General features: G+C 36.8%; 1 protein-coding gene across 7 annotated transcripts in view; it reads left to right on the top strand.

Moving 5' to 3' along the window:
• Nucleotides 1-16,140, top strand: part of RGS7 (regulator of G protein signaling 7) — a 265,432-nt gene that overhangs the window by 90,492 nt on the left and 158,800 nt on the right. The window lies entirely within an intron of this gene.

Raw genomic sequence — 16,140 nt, 5'->3', positions numbered from 1 at the left:
TTACTGAACCCTGGTATCTAATATTTTCCCCTTCTTTGTTAAGAGTCATCTTATATAAAATGAAATGTGGAAACATGGATTAGTTTAATTATTAGGGAGTGGGGTGGTGGGGGTGCAGAGGGAGGGTGTTCTCACAAACCACATGCTGAACATTGTGTTATCTTGTATGCACCTCTAAAGTTGTTTAGCATTGCCCAGTGTTTTCCTGAGTGCCGCAGTCAGATTGTCTTGCCTGTAAGTTTGTCTATAGGTTGCTCCCTCTGACTTTAAAGTATTATATTTGCATTTCACAAATCCTTTGGGATTTCATTGGTCTTCCTTGAAGTATCAAAAAGATGTTCCCTTAGCTGATTCTTAAAATACTCTAGATGAATTGATCAGTTCTGCTCAATGAAATACATTTAAGCTCTCTAAATGTATTTATCTTTCTGATTCTGACCTGTGCTTCTGCAGGCAACTGTTCTTACGTTCTGGTGGAAATGAGTACACGGTGTCAAACAAAGGTGAGGTGCAGATGCAGACCAGGGAAGTGGCTGCTGCGTGGCCTGCAGGACATGAATGACTGGTTCTGCTGGTGTTCTTCACCTAAACTGGAGATTTGTGAGATGTGGCAGAATTTTTCAAAACCTGGTTTTTATATATTACAGATTTCTTTTGACTGTCTTTGGATTGTTTAACTTCCTGTGCAATACAGCAACTACATTTCACTGAAGTAGGAAGAAATACATGGGGCAAGTTTTAATCCCAGTAGCCTTACACAATTATGAGGCCACAGTGCCAAAACTCTAAAGCTCAAAGTAAATAAGTAGTTGCAAGACTGCCTACTCAATTTTTGCCTTGAATGCTGCCCTTCCTCAGTCCCAGAATCAGATGCTTTTATTGAAGCAATTGGCTGTGAAATAGTTAATAAATAATTGCTATTTGTTTATGTAAATAACTGTAGTACTCCAAAGATGTGGAAAAGCATTTCACACTCCTCAGGATGTGGAACTGTATTTAGAGACAAAGCCTAAACCAATTCAGAGATGCACATGTTAACAAATGTAATTATTGAATTTATTGTATTCTTTCTGACTGTTCATTTTGTGACTCTATGAATAACAGCATCTTGTACTGTTTTTGATAGCACAGATTCTGTAGACTTTAACACATCTAACCCTGAAACACATCCTAAAACTGAGACTAGCAGGTGATATTCTGCCAGTTCAACTGTTATTGATTATATGGACTAAATCAGTACACCTCAAGATAAATCAATGGTTAATCAAAACCATGAAATTCCTTTGCAGTTTTTTCTTCCCTTATCTCAGAAAGGTTGTATTTAAAGCTAGAAAAGATTCAAAGATAGATGACAAGTATGCTTAAAGGTATGGAATGAATTGCTTGCTATCAGCCCACTGTTAAATTTTGCCAAAGCAGTTTTCCACTACTTCTTTGTCATGATGAGAATTTGTGCTCATGAATTACAGAACAACAGAGCTTGTTGGTTACAGCAAGTACAGATCAAATGCTAGCACTTTGTTTCCATTGCTCAGACTGCAATGTTGAAGTACAGGGTATTAGAAGCATCAATTAAAATCCTTTTCATGGCATAAGTTTTGACTTTCTCTTGGCCCCAGATAAGAAATAGTAGCATTTTTATTTTCCTTGGGCTGTTTAGTGTGAAAACAAACTTAAGTGTAAAATAGTGTTAAAAATCTACTTTCTAGAAAGCTGATGTTAAAACAAAAATCTGCGGTACCCACCTGCCTAGAATGTGTCTCATGCTTACCTGGGAATGAGAAGGAAATTGAGAATACCTCCTCAGTACCTTCTGTTGGAAACTCACTTTGCTTTAATTTACTAATTGGAATAATATGACCTGAAGGTATTAGATTTTTTATCCTTTCTGAAAACTGCCCCCCCTGAAGCTCCCCCCCCCAAACCCAATAAAAACCCAAAAAACCAAAACTATTGATTTGTACAGATTAGATTCAGGAGGTTTTTATTCATTGCTTTCTGTAAAGAATTTTACAAGTCAACAGAGATTAAGAGTAGGGAGTTACTCATAGTGATGTAAACCTGTAGTTCTTTCTATCATAGGTGCACATTTTATTTAAAAATTCCTCAAGTGGCAGCAGAATGAAAAATACAGTTTTTATGGCAAAGAAATACCAGTGGAAATAATGATATAATCATTATATAAACAGATTCTTCACTGTGTATTTTCGTGCAGGAAATACAAAGATACATAGGTGGTGACGTAGTTCATGAGGCATCATGTAGGAGGAAAAACTATGTTCTTAGAACTAAGAAATGTGTGAAAATGCCTTTGGCTGTGCTTATACTGGAGATAGTGCCACATGTAAAAATTGCAGTAGTAAGTGTATTTGATGATGTGTAAAAATTGTTTTCGGTTTCACGCTTTTTTTCAAAAATACAGTTGATTCATCTCCACTGCATCCATACTAAACTATTCTTTGAATACCAGCGTGTGCTCATGGGTTGGAGAGCTTTAGGCATTGTGAAGAAAGTCCTTAACATAAACTCAGGAACAATCCTATGAGGACATGGGGCACAGTGAGCCTACCAAGTGTGGCCTTGTCCCTGCCACATGTTCCATCTGACCCTATGCCATCTATAGCCAAGCCCCTGACTTGTCCCCCAAGATACAGCTTGAAAATCTTATATCCCTACCTAAGATTTATTTAGGATTAACTAAAACCTGGAAATACAACTTTGTTGGATCACAAATTATGTGGCAAGGAGATGAATGCTCAAAATATTTAACAAATTCTAGTGTGAAATTAATTTTCAAACTGGCACTTGTAAAATAAGCAAGTAAATACGACAATTGATCAATAGAAAAGAAAATTAGGTCAGATAATTAGAGTGGACCTTAAGAGTTACCTCAATTTCCCTGATGTGAAAAAAACCCAAAACTAAACTGGTCAGGATAGATTTAGAAAGTACATGAACTACTTTGGTAGAGTTTGTATTAATAGAGCCACATACATTGTCTGATGGGCAAAACTGCTTTTAAAATAAGTGCTGTAGAAGTGTCAGCCATTGATAAATTGAAATCACTTGTTCTTTAGGCAATTTAATACCTCCCATGTTGAGTGTAAGGGGTTAACCTAGTAACATAATCTTAAAAGATTATGTTTGAAGGCAGATAAAACTTGCACACAAATACTCAGCTTTCCTAGCAGGTGTCTAGTGGAAGAGAAAGATGCTACCTGTATGACAGAATAATTTGTATGATACTAATTGGAGGCTTAATTTTGCTAGACAGACAAAAGGATGCTCAGAAAATGTGGAGCAAGTGGCATCTGAAGGACAGCTGTGCTTACATGCTGGAAGAATCTTCACAGATGTGAATTTATGAAACCCAGTTTTATGGCAGCAAACCAAAGATGCTATGACTCATACAAATTGAAATCTGCTTTACTTATTCATCGCTTTAACAGTTTGGTTTTTTTTTTTTTTTTTGGACATGTGCATTAGTTAACAAAAACATGGACTATATCTGGTTACAGTGAGTTACTGGAGCTTTTTCTGAAAAATGCTGTCTATTTTGCCATAGAAATGCAGTACTAGGGTGGGTTACTGAAATTTTAAAATCTGTAGAATATAAGAAAGGTCTTTAGGAGTAGTTACTTTTCATAATGCACTACAAATACTTTTTCAATATCAAGCAACAGTTGGAATATAAAATATTAGTATATACTCAAACCTCCCATCTGAATATTCAGATGATCTATGATTATATTACTGGACTATGCTACAGTCTACCTGTGAAAAAAATTCTCTTAAATTTCATTATGGTTTTTAAATGTTTTTATTTAAGCTTGAAAATATGTTGAAAAGTACTTGAAAAAAATGAAATTATAGAATAATATGGCTTCTGACTTCATGCCAAACAGTTTATTTTACTGGGCAGTGGTGGACAGCTGTCTCATGGCAAAGGATTGATGCAGCACTTTGTAAGTTACATTAAAAAGGAAAAAAAAAAGTTGTATCAGTGTATTGCTGCATAGACCTTTATTTATTAGAGGTCTGCACTAGTCATTTTAAATAGCTTCACAATTTGGTTGTGCATCTAATTCCCTAGTCTTGCAATATAACCCATTTAAGTCCTCAAAACAAATATCTGCAGACTCTAATAAAGTTACATTTTATTTTGGTGCCAGTAAATTCTGAAAAAAACCCAGCCCATATCTTATTAACATGTCTTTGTATTTTAGGTAAAAGCTAAATAGTGTAAGTTGCTTCTATTTTTAAAATTCTTATAGTGTTCAAGAGATAATAAATTGCCATCCTGCTTTTGACTAAAAGAATCACAGTTAAAGAGTAATATGTCTTTTATGGGCTTCTCTTTGTAAATTTTTTTCCACTAATTTTGAACTCAGACTTTTCTGATCTTCCCCTTGCCCATTCAAAAAGATCAGTTCTGTTTAGTTTGTTCTTATCAGGTGTAAGGGACTAAACTTGTGTGATTTCCGAGCAGTGCATATGTTTATTAACATACTCTATGCAAACATGAAAGTTAGAAGAAAAAGCTGTGGGAACTGCCATCCCCCAGCCTTATAAAGCAGTGCCACCTCCATATGTTAGCCTTATTAAAGACGAAATTTTCTTCAGTGTCTGGAGCTTCATGAGTACTGAGTGGCCAGCACAGGGAATGAATAATAGCTAAGTTACACCTTTTTCTCTAATTAGTTTCTTCTATTAGCCACTGGTTCTCCTAAACTTTGCAAGAATTTAATGTTAGGAACTTTACCATTGGGTAGAATGGGTTGAAATTGTCCCTTGGATGTAGGAACTAATAAGACTGGTTGAAAGGGCACAAAAATATCAAATACATTATATTACCTTCATAACCTTGATGTTTTTTGGAAACCAGCTACAACCTCTCTCCCTCACTGTCAAAGTTAAGAGTAGCAGTGTAAAGCAGTTCCTCCACTCTTTTCCTTGGACTCTGAAGTGGCACTTCTGTTCTCTGCTACCAGTAAAGTCTTATGGTGTCCCACTGGCTGAAAGGCAGAACCGGGACATACCTTTGACTCTAAAGCTAGCATTCACTTTTAAAATTAAGCCATCTTCTTTGGAGTAATTGCTGTTATTTAGCTCCCATGACTCATCTTTCTTCCTTTATATGATCTTCCTTCCTTCATCCCTGTCTGTCTGTGGAGCTATGGGCCATCATTCTTGATCCTCTTCTTCAGTGATAAAGTCACACAATAATTTTGTTTGTGATAGAATTTTAGCTACAATTAGTGTGCCAATTTGATAATTTTTTTCTATTTGAAACTAAATCTTCTTGTGTCTGAACTAAATCTGTTTGTCTAACCTACATGTTCAGCTGGAAGCTTAACTAGGAAACAGATTTTTCTTCTAAGCCTTTTTAAAAAAAAATTATTGGCTTCTGGAGAACTCAGGCTGACAAATACAAACATCTTCAGTTCAGACTGAGTGAATCTGGCCACGTCTTCTTGCACAATATTTCCTTTATTACTTTTCCTCTCCAGCTGTGCAGCACTAATCCAGACTTTGCCAAATTATTTCTGTAATTGAAATACTTTCCCCTTTGTTTTGGAAAAGTGCAGTCTAGTCCCACTCATACTTTTGAAATGCTTTTTAAAATTCTGCCTGTTACTTTCACTATGGATATTTTTTCTACATTCACCTCTCAGTGTAAGTTCTTCAAATGTCTCAGGTTTACAAACCCTTTCATTTCCAAGTTTCAAAGTAGTTTGTATTGGGGTCTTTCCTTCACAGCAAGGTGTTGCTACATTTTCCTGGCTGGTTAGTGGTGACAGATCTTGTTCCCATTTTAATAAATTTCAGAATGAGTGCTTGTTTGGAAGAACTTGTTTAATGCTCAGTTAATATTTGGGCACTCAGATTCCCACCATCATCTTTACCTTTTTATGCACTGTTTTGCCTGTGCTTATCCACTCGTGTAACATCTGTAACTTCTCTTCCTTTGATGCTGTGTCACTCTGGGTTTTTCTCTTGGGTACTAACTCAAAACTGCCATGGGTCTGTAATTTTGTCTTGCTTAGGCTGTTCAGTTTGAAATGTGCGCCAAATTTTTCTGAAGAGAATGTGTTCCTCATTTCATAGTATTCCAAACACGTTTTGAAAACTAGATTATCTAATGTTTAATATTTTACACAAAAAAATGCTACTTGAGAAAGATTTCATATCACAGGCTTTCTTGAGTAGTAGATTTAATCATTTAACTAGAAACAACAAGTATTACTCACAGTATTTGAAAATGTACTAACCTCCATGTTATACAAGTTTGCATGGGTATATGTCTGATTACTTTCTTTTTGCTGTGATTGCTATTGAAGCAAAAATAAAAGTCTTCGACAAGAACAGGAAAAGGTGCATATCCACAGTGATGGACACTATCTTATCAAAAAGCTAGATGCAGCAGTTTTTTGGCTCTTGACAAACAAGAAATGTATTTTCCAAGTCAAGAGTTATCATTAGACATAGAGATAACATTAGAAGTTCAGAAAGTGTAATGAAAACATAAAGGTGATTGAGTGCAACTGTTGTTTGTTCTCCTCACTGCCACAGGCTAATTCCCGACTGTAGCAATTTGTAGACAGGTTCCACTCATGAAATTTTATTTGTGAATAAAGTAAGGTGAAACATAGCATTCTAGAAAGAAATACTAAACTTCAGGGGAAAGAAAAAGAAATACACTTTGTTTCTTGACAAGAAATTGAAGAGATCTGTAAACACTGCAGTTCTCTGTCCTCTTACTGCCACAGGAAAAGTGAATGGCTGTGTCTGTATTTAAGCACATTACTGTAGCACGAAGTTCTGTCTCTTTATTAACCACATTATTTTGAAAATCAACTAGCAGAATACTGGCAGAGCTTCACATCAAAATCTGCACTACAAAGTTGGTAAAGATGTTTGAACATCAGTCCAATTAAACCTAGAGCAAGTGACAGGCTTACTGTCTCCTTTTCTTAGTATTAAACTAGATATGAACAAACATTGCTGTGTTTATATAAATAAACTGGCTTTTGTTCTTGTGCAACACTTGCATATTCTCAGTAGCATATGCATCTCCTGGAGTTCTGTTTCTCCATTTCAGTTGGAAATAATTTTTGTCATTACAGCACTAATAAAAACAGCTTTAACAAGTTAGTGTAGAAGTTTCTCCATAGGTAGCATTAACAGTGACTTTGCAAGGAACTTTTCTTGGGAATGAACATACATGATAGAAAAGGATTTCTAGCACAAACTACACAAAGGTTTTGAGAGAGAGAGGGCTTAATACACAACCCCAGACTAAAAGCTGCTGTTTTTTTGCCAGATTACACAGTAATACAGAAATATTTTGCATGCATGTTATCAGACTGCAGGCATCAAAGGTGTTTAAGTTTGCTGAAATGCTGTACCAAGATCTGCTCATAGCAGTTACTAATTACTGCTGGTTTTGCTTGTGGGATATACCCTCCAACTTTCTGTAAGCTCTGTGTCTCATATGAAATGAAATTTAAGGTCTTGATGTTTTCCTGAGGATACAGCATCAGTGTGCTTTTCATAGTCAATCAATGCTCTTTTTCCCTTAAGCTTCAAGGCATTGAAAAGAAAATTTGTGTAATCACTCAAGTAACAAAGAGCTTCAGTCTCAAACAAATTGTAAGAAAGGAGACAGGGAGTCTTTATTAAATATGCAGAAAGAAAAAAAAAACCAACAGATAAATTAGTAACATTTTGTATGAATTAAATTTGCTTAATGAACTGGATTTCTTTTATGTTGGGAAGTAAATGAATGAATGCATCTATGTTTTATCTCCCTGTTTTTTCTTGAACTAAATTCCAGCTTGCCTGCCTCAAGAAGTACTTCCCAGCTGACATTTTCCAAACTTTATAATTGATCTAATGCTATTCTAGTTAAGTCCCCATGGTAACCTTTTCAGTCTTCAAGTGGAACAGCAGCAAGATTGAGCTATCATTGACATGGTTAAAGTTCTTCAGGCCCTTCAGCATCAGGGAAATAGCACTATATAAAAATGTCAGTGTGATTTGCATTACCTTTTTTACATAGAATGAGTACTTTGGTTTTGGACAGATTCTAGGCATTGGATGTGGACAGGAGAGAAAATCAATACCACATTGAACATTATTTTGAAATTTGCAGTGAGTTAAAAAAAAATTCTTTTTTTTAACGATAAACAGCTGTGTAAGAAATAAATAAATATTTGTCTAAGTGCAAAATTTTTTAGAACTCCAGCTCCTGCAGGCATAAAACTAAAACTATCTCCCATTCATTATAATCTGTTTAATGTTTTATTACTTAGTGTTCATCAGTAAACATATTTTTTCACTGCACTGTGCATTTTTAGAATGTCTACTATTGTTTAATTAGGTTTTTCTTACATCAATGAAAAGGTGAAAGCTTAAATAATGTGTTTTACTTATGCTATAGCACACATTTCTCCCTCTAATTAAAAGGAACTATTATTTAAACCAAGCAAAGCTATTTGCAAAACATCTTGGCTTTTTCTACAAAAATGTAACAGTTTTAACTGTAAGTTCATAATGTTCCACTAGATAATAACACAACACTTGCAGGAATAACAAAAGGATTTAAGCTATTAGCTTTAGGCGACACCACTGAATTTTTAATGCTACCACTTGCAAGTGCTCTAAAGTTACTGAGTAGACCACTGAGGCTTTGCTAGTTTACAAGATGGTTGCATTCAATTGCAGTGTAATTGACCCTGTTTTGAGCAGTGTCTTGGCCTGGATGATCTCCAGAAGTCCCTTCTGATCTCAGTGGTGCTGTTTCTGTGTCATACAAGTGAGCAACAACCAAGTTAACGTTCAACGTGCTAGCAAGGTCCTTTGGTCTGCTGTTTCAAGGAAAGGCATGGAAGGAGAGGCAGTGGACTAACTCTGTGTTAAGGAATGTTTTGATTGTCTAGAGCTTTATGATGATGTGCTTAAGTGTCTATTGGGTAAGACTCCAGAGGAATGGTCAGATACCATGGTCAGAGTCTGCTACAGACCACTCAACCAGGTGGACAGGCAGATGAAATGCTCTGTAAACAGCTGGGAGAAGTCTCACAATTGCTGGTCCTTGTTCTCTTGGGGAGCTTAAGCTTACCAGATGTCTGCTGGAAATAGCACACAGCAGAGAGCAAACAGTCTAGGGCATTCCTGGAGCATGTGAGAGATAACTTCCTGACACTATTGATGAGAGAGACAACTAGGGAGGACACCCTGCTGCATCTGTTGTCTATGAACAGAGAACTGGCTGGTGATGTGATGGTTGGAGGCAGCCTTGGGTACAGTGATCACAAAATGATAGATTTAATAATTGGAGAGTTAAAGAGGAGTGTCAGCAGAAGTTGGACTTCCAGAGGGCACACTTTGGCCTCTTTAGGAGACTGGTTGAGAGAGTCCCTTGGGAGGCAGTCCTGAAGCACAAAGGAATCCAGGAAAGCAGGACATTCTTCAAGAAGGAAATCTTAAGGCATCAGAAGAGGTCATCCTCTGATAATAAAAAGATGTTCCTATAAGTACATTGGCAACAAAATTAGGGGTAAGGAGAATCTCCAGGAAACACAGTGACAAAGACTGAGGTGCTTAATGCCATCTTTGCATCAGTCTTTAATAGAAAGACCACTTGTTCTGGGGTTACCAAATCCCCTGGGGTGGAAGACAGGGACAGGGTGCAGAATGAGGACCCCACAATCCAGGAGGAAATGGTTCCCTGCCTGCTACACCATTTAGACCTGCACAAGTCTATGGCGCAGAATGGGATTCACCCAAGAATCCTGAGGATGCTGGCAGATGTGCTCACTGAGCCACTTTCCATCACTGACCAACAGTCCTGGCTAACTGGAGAGGTGCCTTTTGACTGGAAGAGACATCCATCCACAGGAAGGGTTGGAAAGAGGATTCAGGAAAGTACAGGCCTGTCAGCCTGACCTCAGTGGCAGACAAAGTCATAGAGCAGATGATCCTGAGTACCATCATGTGGCACATGCAGGAGAACCAGGGGATCAGGTCCAGCCAGAATGGGTTTATGGAAGGCTGGTCCTGCTTGACCAACCTGATGTCCTTCTATGAAAGCGTGACCTGCTTAGTGGAGGAGGGAAAGGCTGCAGATGTTTTCTTTAGGAAGACTTCAGGGTCTGGAAGTCAAGTAGGAGTTGTCAGAGGAAGAATCTGTTTCCACACTTAGCAAATCCTTTTGGAGGAGGGGTAATTTGTAGTGCCTTAGCATATTGGAATATTATCCCTCAGGTGAACTCTTAGACTGTTTGGTTTTTTATTATTGAAACCCATATTTAAAACAATGGTTTTCTGCCACTTCAAAAAAACTCCCAGCCACCCAACCAAAGAAAAATGAAGTAGGCATGAGCTGGACACTGAGACAGCTCGAAGACAAAATCTCTGTGGTTGACATGTTGTTACAGCTGTGTTACAGAAGCTGAGGTAATACAAGCTGGCTGCAGAGTTGCTTCTGTCTGCTAAAACAAAGTCATAAAAGGAGAAAAAGGTCCATAAAATGACAAATGTTTTCTTCCTACCCTTACGTTGTGCAGTTCCCCTGTGGAGTGTACCTCAGTTGGCATAAAAGCAGTAACTTTATTTTGGACCTATCTTCTTTCTCTTAAGCCAAAACTTGTGTTTCATAGTCACCACACTGTATCGAACCTAATTCAGACTGACAGCTCATGGAGCAGAAATCTTCTCCCTGAGAAATGCTGCTTCTGTAAGTAAAAATCTTACTAAAGGTGCTTTCTGTGAATTAGGTCCTGAGTATTACGTAAATCATAGAGGTTACATAAAAATTTCTCTTTAAATTTGGAGTTTATTAACTACATGTTCTTTCACAAAATTAATGAGTATTCTGAGTGAATTAGATAAGAAACTAATACTAAGCAGGTGTTGCAGGTTTTTAGAAGTGTTTTCTAATGGAAGCATAGAAATAAAAATAGTCTTCACACTTTGAAGTACCAAGAAAAATATTATGAGTATATAGTTGTCAATAAAAACCACATAGTTACTTTCTCCAAAGGAAGAAGAAAAAAGATATTTCTGGTGTCAAGATGATGGACTGTTCAGTTGCCTGTTCCTGTTTGATCAGAAGATTGTGTATGAGTTTATTTAGAACTTTCTTTGCTGACACATGTTAAATATGTGCAGCTGTTTGGGTGTTTTGTGCATTTTTTTCTTAAAAAAATCCTAAGTTCAGTTCTTAGAGAGCACCCTACATGTGCTTTTGACCACAGTTAAAACAACTGTACTTTCAAAAGAGGAGGATATTGCCTTTGCTTTTAAAATATATTTCTTGTTAGTTATACTATAGTATATTTTTCTTAAAATGACCATTGGTGCTAGCATTTTAAAACAGTTTCGTTCTTTCATAGTGTGACCAAAAAACCCCCAAAGCCAAAGGAGCTGGTAGGGGATAGTATTTCCTTTCTTTGTAAGTGAAATGATCAGATATAATCAGAGAGCTATGTACGTTGTTGGGTCTTTTTTTTTCGGTTTTAAACATACTCTTTATGTTACAGAACTGCTACTAAAATGAAAAACGCAGGTAATTAAGGGATTTTCCTAAATTTAGGGAATTTTTTTCCAAGCCATTAAGATTCTCTCACATTAGGATTTCTAAGTCAGCCCCATCCTTGGCTGCTTTTTTCTTCATTGTCTTGTTGCCTCAAACAGCTTGTAAGTAAAGATCAAAGGGTTGCAGAGGGAACTTTTAAATGAGACTGAGTCTCATATTTAACATGGATGTGTTACCTGAATCTCCTGCCATTTCTATCTTATTCTAAGTATTTAAGTTTTTCTAATTTGCATAATTTCCATTAGGAGACTTGGTGTTAAAACTCACCAGCCACTCAGCAGTGCATAGCAGGTTTATGAGGCGTACCATGTTGTGCTTTGAAATGCCTTTTTCAAGATACTCTGTTCTTCATTATCCTGTGTTACTTATTTCTATGAAAAATGCCTGCTCCAAGACACTCCAGATAGTTCTGTTTCTAAATGTTCTTGAGTTTTCTTGGCTTATTTTGATTTTGTTTTGTTTTCCTTTTAAGATTCTGCTGTGATATCTCTTTGGATGTTGCTGTTTAATCAGCCATCTCCAACTTCCTAGCTGCACTTTGATAGGGCAGATATTTGTTGAAAGCTTCAACAGTCTGTTGTCATCACCCCATAAAGCTGACCTGCAAAGAGGAGTGTGGGGAACATGGTTTTCCTTTTTATGAAAAAGAGCAAGAGCAGATTCTGTCAGGCAGTGGGGAAAGGAAAACAAAATGCCATTTGGATTATTGCAGTAAGGTTAATAGTCCTGCAGTAAAAATGGTGAACTCTTATGTGTTCTTGAGAAGGGTGATAATCAGATTCATGAGGACAGTGATTAATGTGAGCTGGGTGATTACTCCACACGCTTAGACATCGTGCTCCAGGCTACCTGCAGATTCAAGTCAGTATGGCTGTGTCGTTTATGCTTACTGTACTGTTGTGATATGTCAACTTTCTGAAAAAAAACAAGATAACTTTCCAACAGAACTAGGGGAATTTCACTTGTTTTTTTATGTAGGGATGGCTCACATTTGGGATGAAAACTATTGGCAATAATGTAAATAGGTAGTGGTGCCTCTTGGCCTCCAGTATTGACTGCAGCTTTTGGTTAGCAGTGGTTAATTTCATGGCTCAAGGAATAATCAAGTAAGAGTATTAATGAAAAAAATAGCTTGTAAACTTTTCTGTCGGTGGGTTGTGGAGTCAGCTGCAGCTTGGACTGCTCTGAGTCAGTGCTTCTGTAGCACTTATCTCACCAAAACCCCTTCACATGGGAGCTGTTTGTTCTTAGCGAAACAGATAATCTTGAGTCCTAAGCCTCTTTTTCTTCCTTTCAAAGTAACTACACAATTTGTCCTCAGTTTATACAGGAGATTAACTTAGATCCAAATACCAATGCCTGTCTGCAACACTCACCTTTGTTGATAAGGCCTAATGATTCCTCAGTTCAGTAAAAGAGCCACAAACCATAGTATGAGTCTCTGGCTAAAGGAAAATACTATAAGAGATTGAAGAGGACTCTAGTTTACATCTTAGGAGCATATTTATAAACCTTGTTTATTTCTTTTGCATCATTCCTGTGTCCAAGTGAAGGAATCCATATTTCATTCTCCTTGCAGAAACAAAAGGGAAGGGAAAAAAAAAAACCATAAACAAATCTTACTTTCAGAGTAATTGTAGGTGAATAAAATATACTCAAATTACCTACTCTATAATGATCTAAGAAGATCATAATGAATTTTAAAATGCATTTTCATGTTTCAATAACAACCTGTAGACTTATAACAGCTACAAGGTCTTTTTAGCTAGATGTAAAGAAGTGTCAGCCTTTTAATCCTGATTTCCTGTCATCTGTGCATTAATGAAAAAGATAATTTTGATAGGAAGAATGTATTAACAGTTTGTCTTTCTGTGCAACACACCTTGTTGTGGTAGCTATCATGGATTTCAACTAAGAAACAACATCCAAAATCTGTCTGAAACACACTGATACCTCAAAGTACCAATAATAAGCTTCACATGGTTATATATGTCACTTTGTATCAACTTGATTTCATTGTGCTGATTAAACATTACATTTGCATTACTGCAAAGAATCCCAGTAGTCTTTAAGCCTGACCCTCACAAGTATCTAAAAGGATTTTGTGATGTACCATGAATGTCTTTGTATGACACTGAACTCTAATACATTGTGAATACCTACTCTAGATGCATTTGAAGTTTTTATGCTTTGTAGCCCCATCAGGCCATACTTCCTTTTATGTCAAAGGTAAGTTGTTATGTGTGACATCGGACTTTCACTGCTTTGGTGCCAGTAAATAAAACACTTAGATAGGTCTACAAGAAGCCTGTTTTTTTTCAGTTTTTGTGTTTAAAATGGCAAACAGACAACTCTCCCCCATCTTTAATGAAGACAACACTCATTAGCAGCTGCTTGTGCACCTCCCATCTCATACCCTTTCTACCTTGGCAAAAGCATGCAGTTTGCAGGTAAGGTTTAGGTTGAGTGTTTTCAAGGCATTTCCAGCTGTGGCAGCAGAAGTCACCTGTTTCTCCATGGGCAGAATATATAAAAGCTTTTACATGCAGAGCTCTTCCCATATTTCTGTACTCTGAACAGGTCTGCTTTAAGCAGGTCAGCTACAAAACTTCTCATTGGCTCCTCCCTTTCTGTGCGGTGGGAGAAGAGGGAGATGGCCTCCTGCTCCTCTGATTACTCTCCCTGATTACTCTCCCTGAGGTGAAGGGACTGCTGCACTAAGCAAACATTGGTAGCCACTGGAAGCTGTCAGTGTGGCTTTTCTGACGTCTGTAAGTGGGCAACCTTGCTGACAGCGGTTACTTGTTCTTTGGTGATGGGCAATGCCAAATTCATGCAGAACTCTATGTATTTTGTGTAGCTTTCATGTAGGTTTCCTTTGAGCAAAGGATGGCAAATAAAATTGCCTAGCAAATGACTAAGAGCTAGCTAGCCTGATATATGTAGGCATTTCAACCGAAACGGTGAAGGTAATAAAATCAAGCTGAATATTTTCCCCCAATGCATTTTGTATATCATAATTCATGGTAGATATGACAAATTGGGCTATTAGCTTCATATCCCAAAGCTTCAAGAAATATTTTGCATGTATTGAAACTAAGCTTATGTGCAGATCAGTTAGGCTTAATTACTCTTCCTACAGCCCAGACTTTCGTCTTCTCTAGGACTCACAGAAGACTATGTAACCACATCTTAGAGTACTGCAGATTTTGTTTAATATCAACAACAAAAAAAGAAGCAGATATGTGTTGATCCTTAGGCTTATGTATATGAACAATAATTTTTAAAAGTAGAGTTGCATCAGTAGCTTTTTCCATCATATCTATTCCATTCTAATTATACACTGTTACTTCCTTTTGATTTATGAAATGTCTCCATTTATGATTGTATTGCCCAAACTTCTGAAAAGCTGAAAATGCCTTTTGAATTAAAAAGGCTATATTGACTCTGTTTTGAAAAGCTCTCTGAAGTTCATTGTTGAAAAACAGTGTTTAATTCTGACTCCTACATGTCCAGAGAATGTTGGACAAAAACTCAGTACTGCCAAAAAGCAGTAGAGCAGTAGGCTGGAAAAAAACCCAAAAACTATGGAGTTGTCAGCTATGCCTCGCTGTTTTCAGTTAGTCTTTCATCTTTTGAGGTGAGGCAAAAATAGTACAATGTCATGTTATTGTCTAAAAGGGAGAGCAGGACGACAGCTAGGCAGTGCAGTGCTGGCAATCCTGATTTTGGCTTTGCTTGGTGTTTTTAATGATTAAATGTCAATTTATGTTATTGCTGTTTACCATTTTTTTAATATCTATGCAATGATAATATGATTATTATATAATGCAATTGTGTGTAAGTAGATTAAAACCAAATAAATGCCTTGTTTGTGAAAGAAAACACAGCCCTATTATAGCTTTGCACTATTCAATTTATACTTAGCTCAGCCTAAGAGATTTTTAAATGTTCACTGTTTGTATTTTGGATGTTCCTTCATTTTCTTCAGCGGTGAACATGGTGTTTCTGAATCCTCAAATGCAAAGAGAGAAAAATTGAAAAACAGAGTGGACAATTTATAATCTCATTCACACATATTGGTGTCTTTTAGATGGCAATATGATCTGGAAGAAATTAGATATCATTTATTTGTTTGAAATGTGTTTTGGTGAGTGAAATTTCATAACAATTCACAAAGAGAACAATTTGCTGAAAAAGACTTTTTTTTTCTGCATAAGGGTCAACAGAATGGGAATATTAGCATGAAAAATCGAGTTCTTAGTAGAATTTTGAAGGGACCTTCCATCATGGCCTTTTCAGTTTCTGTCACTTTTGTATCTACCTTAAAATAAGTCTGCAATATTTAATGCATAGTTTCTTGTTAATGGAGCATCTATAGATTATGTGCTAATTTTAAAGTATATTTGCCTGTAAGATAATATGAAAAACAGAGTAATGCTGTCTGTCTGTCCTTTCCTGTCCTTTGTAGTGCTGAAAAGATAGTAATATAACTATAGCAGGAAAGACTTGCTCATTTCTGATGTCCTCAAACATGC

Source organism: Aphelocoma coerulescens, chromosome 3 (genome assembly GCF_041296385.1).
Source record: "Aphelocoma coerulescens isolate FSJ_1873_10779 chromosome 3, UR_Acoe_1.0, whole genome shotgun sequence".
NCBI lineage: Eukaryota > Metazoa > Chordata > Aves > Passeriformes > Corvidae > Aphelocoma > Aphelocoma coerulescens.
Note: the sequence above shows the minus strand (reverse complement) of the source record. Positions and strands in the feature narration are given on the sequence as shown.